Source organism: Camellia sinensis, chromosome 2 (assembly GCF_055761805.1).
Source record: "Camellia sinensis isolate YWXY chromosome 2, ASM5576180v1, whole genome shotgun sequence".
Lineage (NCBI taxonomy): Eukaryota > Viridiplantae > Streptophyta > Magnoliopsida > Ericales > Theaceae > Camellia > Camellia sinensis.
This window is the reverse complement of record NC_138962.1, coordinates 56,807,379-56,813,642: the sequence shown is the minus strand read 5'-3', so window position 1 is coordinate 56,813,642 and position 6,264 is coordinate 56,807,379.

The window sequence follows — 6,264 nt, the reverse complement described above, 5'->3', positions numbered from 1 at the left end:
CCAATGCAAGGCTAGAGGCTCAAATTAGCAATCTACACTTCAATTACCAAGCAATTCCACCAATGAACTCAAACTCAACTCAATTCCCTCTCACTCTCTATTTCTCTCTCTCTAGTCGGTGCTGTGCTCAAGAATGAGCTGATGAAATGTGTATGTATGAGTGTAATGAGATGAGCCAAGTAGTGGGCCACTTAAGTGGCATTTAGGTAATTACGGCAAACTTTGCAATTAACTCATTTTAATCTAATTTAATCATACCTAATCAGTTTTCAGATAATTATACCCTAAAATCATATTAAATATGACGATCATAATACACTAACCCATTTCCGGTTCGGCCGCCGATAAGGCCTTCAATTAATAGTTTAAACATATAAGCATGAACAGATAATCATACAGTCAAACAGATAGAATGCAATTCAATCAAATGCATTCATTTAACTCAGTTTAAAGTTCGGTCAGTCAGTTCAGTACTTTAATCAGTTCAATTATCAGTCAGTTATCAGTTCCGTTTAACAGTAATCGGTGATTATCGGTAATCAATCAGTCATTAATCAGTAAACAGTACGAGGGTTGTTACAGTCTCCCCTCCTTATAAAGAGTTTAGTCCTCTAAACTCGAGTTACCTTCATTCTGGAAGAAAACAGGATTCAGTGGAAACAGTTCAGGATATCGTTTGGCCATGTCATCTTCCCTTTCCCAAGTGGCATACATACCACCATGGTTCTGCCAGTCAACCTTCACTAGCGGGATCTCTTTGTTTCTCAGTTTCTTGATCCGTCTGTTAACAATCTGTATAGGACGTTCCTCGTAAGTGTAGTCATCACTCAACACTATACGAGTAGGCTCAATTACATGGAAGGGATCCCGGAGGTAGTCTCTCAACATCGAAATGTGGAAGACGTTATGCATATGCTCCATTTCAGGAGGAAGCGCAACTTGATACGCCACCGGATTGATTTTCTCAATAATCTCATACGGTCCGACATATCTCGGCGCTAACTTGCCTTTGACTCCAAAACGAGTCTGGCCTTTCATTGGTGTCACTTTCACAAAAACGTGATCACCCACTTCATACTCTCTGTCTCGTCTTCTGACATCTGCATAACTTTTCTGTCTACTCTGTGCAGTTTTCAGTCTTTGCTGTATCAGTTTCACTTTTTCAGTTGTTTCATACACCATCTCGGGCCCAAGCAACGGCCCATCTCCAACTTCTGCCCAGCAGATTGGAGATCTACATTTTCTGCCATACAATGCCTCAAAAGGCGCCATTCCAATACTCGAATGGTAGCTGTTGTTGTAGGCGAATTCAACTAATGGCAGATGACTTTCCCAATCTCCCTGAAAATCAAGGATACACATTCTCAGTAAATCCTCCAGAGTTTGGATGGTCCTTTCTGACTGGCCATCTGTCTGAGGATGATAGGCACTACTAAGCCTTAATTCAGTACCCAATGCAGTTTGTAGACTTTGCCAAAACCTCGATGTAAACTTCGAATCCCTGTCAGAAACAATAGACACAGGCACTCCATGCAGTCTTACAATTTCATCAATATAGATGACAGCCAATTTGTCCGCATTATAGATTGTCTTGACAGGTAAGAAGTGAGCAGATTTGGTTAATCTATCAACAATAACCCAAATTGAATCCATACCTTTTCTGGAGCGAGGCAATCCAACGATAAAATCCATCGTAATATGCTCCCATTTCCACTCTGGTATGGGTAGGGGTTGCAATAGTCCGGCAGGTCGTTGATGTTCAGCTTTGACCTGTTGGCAATGAAGACATTTGGATACAAAATCAGCAATTTCTTTCTTCATTCCCGGCCACCAGAAATTCTGTTTCAGATCTTGGTACATTTTCGTATTCCCCGGATGGATAGACAATTTCGAATTGTGGCCTTCTTGCAAAACTCTTCTTTTCAGTTCAGTATCATTTGGTACACACAGTCTTTCTTGAAATTTCAGTACATTATTCTCAAATTTGAATCCCGGTCTCGGTTTAGATTCTCTTTCCTCGATGATCTTTTTCAAGAAGTCATCCAGTTGCTGTTTCTCTTTAACCTCTTCAATCAGTGCCGGTTGAGCAGAAATAGCAGCCAAGATTCCACCTTGTTCTCTCAAAACAATTTCAATCTCAGATTTTTCAAGGTCACAAAGCAACTCTTTCTGTCCTGTAAGCAAACAAGCTAAGTTTCCAATCGACTTCCGGCTCAATGCATCGGCAACGGTATTGGCCTTTCCCGGATGGTACAGTATCTGTAGGTCATAATCTTTAATCAGTTCCAGCCATCTCCGCTGTCTCATGTTCAGTTCTTTCTGTGTGAAGAAATACTTTAAGCTCTTGTGGTCGGTGTACACTTCACATGTCACCCCATACAGATAGTGACGCCAGATTTTCAGTGCAAATACTACTGCAGCAAGTTCCAGATCATGGGTTGGGTAGTTCTTTTCATGTGGTCTCAGTTGTCGGGAAGCATAAGCAATAACTCTCCCATTCTGCATTAAAACACATCCCAAACCCTTATGAGAAGCATCACTAAATACAGTATAACCATCCGTACCTGAAGGTAAGGTAAGAACCGGTGCAGTCACTAATCGAGTTTTCAACTCCTGGAAAGCAGATTCTCTTTGGTCAGTCCAGTCAAATGATGTCCCCTTCTGAGTTAACTGAGTCAATGGTAGAGCAATTTTGGAGAAATCTTTGACAAATCTTCTGTAATATCCAGCCAATCCCAAAAAGCTTCGGACTTCAGTCACATTTGTTGGTCTAGGCCAGTTCACTACAGCTTCAATTTTCTGCGGATCAACAGAAATTCCATCTTTGCTAACAACATGCCCCAAAAACATAACATGGTCAAGCCAAAATTCACATTTAGACAGTTTAGCATACAGTTTCTGTTCTCTTAAGGTTTGTAGGGCAAGTCTCAGATGATGTTCATGCTGTTCTATACTTTTGGAGTAAATCAATATGTCATCAATAAATACTACAATGAAGTCATCAAGGTATGGTTTGAAAATTCTGTTCATGAGGTCCATACCTCGTTCTAAAAGCAGTTTTATCAATGTCATCTGGTTTAACCTTCAGTTGATGATACCCCGATCGGAGATCGATTTTAGAAAACACTTGTGCACCCTGTAACTGATCAAATAAATCATCAATACGCGGTAATGGGTATTTATTCTTTACAGTTACCTTATTCAGTTCACGGTAGTCTATACACAGTCTCAGTGAGCCATCTTTCTTTTTAACAAACAAAACAGGAGCACCCCATGGCGAAGTGCTAGGTCTGATGAACTTTTTGTCTAACAGTTCTTGCAATTGCACTTTCAGTTCTTTCAGTTCAGTTGGAGCCATTCGGTAAGGAGCTTTAGAAACTGGTTGTGTTCCGGAAATCACATCAATGGTAAATTCAATCTCCCTGTCAGTCAAATCTCCGGGAAGATTATCTGGAAAAACATCTGGAAATTCTCTGACTATAGGAATACAATTCGCATCAGTTTTAACACTATCATCAGTAGGCACAGTCAGTACAGAACACAGATATCCTTTACACCCCTTCCTAATTAATTTAACAGCTTTCACTGACGAAATCAAATACGGAGGAGGTACTACTCCACTCCCATTAAACACACATTCAGGCAAACCAGGTGGACGGAAAACAACTTGCTTGGTCACACAATCAATAGTGGCATGATATTTTTGTAACCAATCCATCCCCAGTATTACATCAAAATGATCAATGTTCAATGGCAGTAAATCAATAAACAGATGCATATCCCCAACAATAATTTCACATGCGGGGTACATATAAGCACATGTCATGGATCCCCCTACGGGTGATGATACGGCTAGCAGATAGTTCATAGGTTCTAAGGGTCTATTCAATTTCCGTGAAAAAGCATGCGATACATAAGAATGCGTAGACCCCGAATCAATCAATACATATGCATTTTGCGTACAGATAGAGAGGATACCTGACACAACGGTCTCAGTATTTTGCACGTCTCCCGGTACTAGGGCGAACACTCGGCCCTGCCTCACAGGCTCTTTCCCGGTAGCTCTAGGGTTAGGCTTTGGTGCTACAGTTGATGCTGCCGCGCTTGGTGCAGCTTTACTACTGGCTTGTGGAGCAGAGGGGCAGTCTTTAACCATGTGGCCCACCTTGCCACACCTGTAACAGGCTCCAGATATTCTGTAGCAGACCCCCTTGTGCTTCTTGCCACACTCAGGACAGGGTGGAATGAATCCACTCCCTTGACTAGGGCTAGTTGTCGACCCCGTATTCTGTTTCTTGTTGGCTGGGTTGTGCTTGCCTTTCTTGAATTTGAAACCCTGCCTTTTTCCATGCCATTCAGTTGTTGGTGTTTCAGATTGCTTTACCGCTGCAATGTTCGACTCGGCCATCAGTGCCCGGTCGAGAACACCCACAAAAGTCGGTAATTTCAAAACATTTATCCGGTCAAGTATTGCCACATTAAGGCCACCCTCAAATTTCCTGGCCTTCTTATACTCAGTATCCACCATGTGCGGTGCATAACGGGCAAGTTCAGTAAATTTTGTTTCATATTCGGCAACCGACGTGGCGCCCTGTTTCAGTTGTTCAAATTCAGTCACTTTCCTATCCCTAACACACTGAGGGAAATACTTTTCAAAGAATGACTCCTTGAACTGAGCCCAAGTCATAACAGCATTTACATCGCGGATCAACATCCACCACCTTCTAGCTTCTTCTTGGAGGGTGAAGGTAGCTAACAATACCTTATTCGCTTCTGAGCACGGAAACACTTCGAATAATTTTTCTGTTTCCAGAACCCAAGCTTCAGCTTTTAACGGTTCAAGGCCTCCCTGAAAGGATGGCGGTTTCATTTTGCTGAACTTCTGGGTTAGAGCAATAATATCCCCATCATTCGCATTCACGTTAGGTTCCGGCTGAACCGGAGGAGGAGGAGGTGGGGGCGGTTGGTTCTGTTGTTGTTCCAGTCTAGCAGTTATCAGTTCTATCATTCTTTCCATTCTTTCCATTCTTGCCTCGGTAGACGAGGATTCAGGTTCATTTGTATTGTCCATTTCACTATAAGCAGTTATAACAGTTTTAAACATAAGCAGTCATTTGTTTACCAGTTTACCACATTAGCAGATATTCAGTCATAACATAACCACACACTTATCATGCTCATGAGATGCCCTAATCACTTTTCCAGGACACCCTATAGCTCATTTGGACATGTGTGTGCGGTATAACTCGTGGTAAGTATCGCTCTGATACCACTCTGTCACGACCCAAACCCGGCCCTATGGGTTTAGTACCGTAACCGGCTAGTAATCCGAGATTACCGAAGGCCTGCTTAACAGTAATACAGTAAAACAGAGTACAGGGCCTGGCGGAAGCCAATACAGTAATTAAACAATGTCCAATGAGCTGTGACAGTCTGTATGCCAAAAAGATTTTTCATGCATTCATACATAAACAGTACAGAAAGCATTCCGTCTGTACAAAACAGTACGGTCTATACAAAATTTACAATCACACAGTACAGGGACCTAATCCCTTGATAACGGTACGGTAACAGTCAGTCTATACAGAACAGTCAGACAGTATGGAGACAGGCGGGGGAAAAACAAACAAAACACCCCCAAGCCATAGCATGGCAACTCGGAACCTCGCAGTGAGGCACAAAGGCTGGCTTGACAAAACTGGAGTTACCCTGACGCTCCTAGCTCCGATCTGGTGCCTGTACACCTACATATATATATGAGCAGTGAGCTAAAGCCCAGTGAATAACATAAAGCGTAAAGAGGTTTAGAATGAATGTCCTTACAGTAATGAAAACAGTTCAATTCAACCAGTATTTCAGTTGTTCAGTACAGTAAACAGTCATATGTGGTACATCCATTAGCATAACAGTAACAGTAGGTCTTAAAAGACCGAACAGTAATGATGGCCATCAGTCAGTAAACAGTAGTGGTTCCACGAGGGAACCGACAGAGATTTCTGTCACAGTAACAGTAAACAGTAGGTGCTAAGGATGCCACAATACAGTTCAGAATATAGGACATACATTCATTCAGTTAACAGTAATCAGTTCAGAAAACAGTACAGTTCAGTTGTTCAGAAGATAATCATTTGTGAACATATCTTTACACAATCGTTACTCACAGAGTTCGGGCTACAGTATGCTAGAGCGTGTCTCTCCAGTCGCCAACCCTACACAGTTAACAGATTGAACACACTAAGCTACACAGTTGGGAAATAACATAAC